General features: G+C 39.3%; 1 protein-coding gene across 4 annotated transcripts in view; it reads left to right on the top strand.

Annotated features, from left to right (window-relative positions):
• SMARCAL1 (SWI/SNF related, matrix associated, actin dependent regulator of chromatin, subfamily a like 1) overlaps positions 1-1,701 on the top strand; it is a 69,831-nt gene that overhangs the window by 41,424 nt on the left and 26,706 nt on the right. The window lies entirely within an intron of this gene.

The raw sequence follows: 1,701 nt of genomic DNA, 5'->3' as shown, positions 1-1,701 counted from the left end.
TGTTACCCAGGCTGGAGTGCAATGGCGTGATCTCGACTCACCACAACCTCCGTCTCCTGGGTTCAGGCAATTCTCCTGCCTCAGCCTCCTGAGTAGCTGGGATTACAGGCACGTGCCACCATGCCCAGCTAATTTTTTGTATTTTTAGTAGAGACGGGGTTTCACCATGTTGACCAGGATGGCCTCGATCTCTTGACCTCGTGATCCACCTGCCTCGGCCTCCCAAAGTGCTGGGATTACAGGCTTGAGCCACCGCGCCCGGCTTAACATGTGGTTTTATGCTTGTATAGATTGCTGTTGATGCATGGCCATAAAGGTAAGCACAGGCAACAGCAGGGCGGTGATCAATATTCCGAAACCCTCAAAGAATGTGGAAATTATGTCTACTATATTTTGAGAATGCCTCAGTCTAGTAACTGTTGTTAGAAAATTAGTCCTAACATATTTGATACATATGTTAATCCTTCAGCCAGACCGTGTCATTTGTGTTCATCAAAATAGCAAGTCAACATTACTATAACAAAATAGTTTTCAAACCCTCCTAACCTTTGAAATCCCTGTTACAGGCATTTATGGTTGGCAGGAAGTTGGCATCCCCCCTCACAGAGAGGGAAACTGAGGCTCACAGATATGGCAGTTTGCCCAGGGTCTCTCAGCTGCTCCATCGCAAAGCTGAGGCTAGAACCAAACGTCTTCTCCTGTATTATAGAACTGTTTTCACTATGGTGCTTTTGTCTTTTTAAAACACTTTTATTTCTGTCTTTAGTGTCATACTGTGCTAAGTGCTATAAAGTAATCTATACCAGTTCTGTTTCTGTCCTCTTAGATAAAACCTTGTATTTTCCATTGCCAAGAAAATAACAGTCATTGATATTTTTCAACATCAAGAAGCATTATCTGCAGCTTATATTACTCCGTGTAGAGATATTGAGACATAGATGAGATCTCAGCCTTCTGGGAGGTTACAGGATAAATAAGAATGACAAGAGACAGAATGCATGATTTTTGTGTTATTTTACCATGTGATGAGCAAGATTCACTAATAACTTAAGAAATGGCAGGGTAGAGAATGCACTGACAAATTATCAAGCTGTATTGAATTTATGCTGTATTACATAGAATAATCTGGATGGTCTGGAGTAAGTGAGGAGGCATCACCTCTTTATTGTGGAGTTTTCAAACAAAGTTAAACAACACTGATGTGGATACAGACCAGTGTTCTCAGATTATATTTCAGTGGAACCATGAGCAAAACCAGGAAGCTTTGTCACTAAAATCAGCCTTGGTGGTCTTTCTTTTATTTTTCTCATTGACAAAAATTCAATGAGTAGGACTTTTTTTTTCAATTTGAAGTTTTTTTCTTATAACATTTTCTTAAACCTGTAGTGTCTGCTAACTTTTGTCTACTAGTGAACTCCACTAGACAAGAAAACCAATGAACTGGCATAGCAAATATAATATTAATGGAAAAATTCAGGCATGCAATGTTTTTAGATGTAAAAATCTGAATATTTATAAGATTTTATATATATGTATATATATATTTTGCCAGCAAACTTGTTCCTTGTGTGTGTGAGATGGAAGTAGGTCTACCGGTGTTTCGTGAGATTCCCCAGAGAACACTCTCACCATTTACCTCCTGAACCAGTTTCATAACAGCCAGGTAGACACCTGAAAAAGCAATTAGTTGGTATTCGAATT

Source organism: Sapajus apella, unplaced genomic scaffold (genome assembly GCF_009761245.1).
Source record: "Sapajus apella isolate SASKATOON/1434 unplaced genomic scaffold, GSC_monkey_1.0 scaffold10, whole genome shotgun sequence".
Lineage (NCBI taxonomy): Eukaryota > Metazoa > Chordata > Mammalia > Primates > Cebidae > Sapajus > Sapajus apella.
The sequence above is the reverse complement of the archived record's forward strand: the minus strand, read 5'-3'. Positions and strand labels throughout refer to the sequence as shown.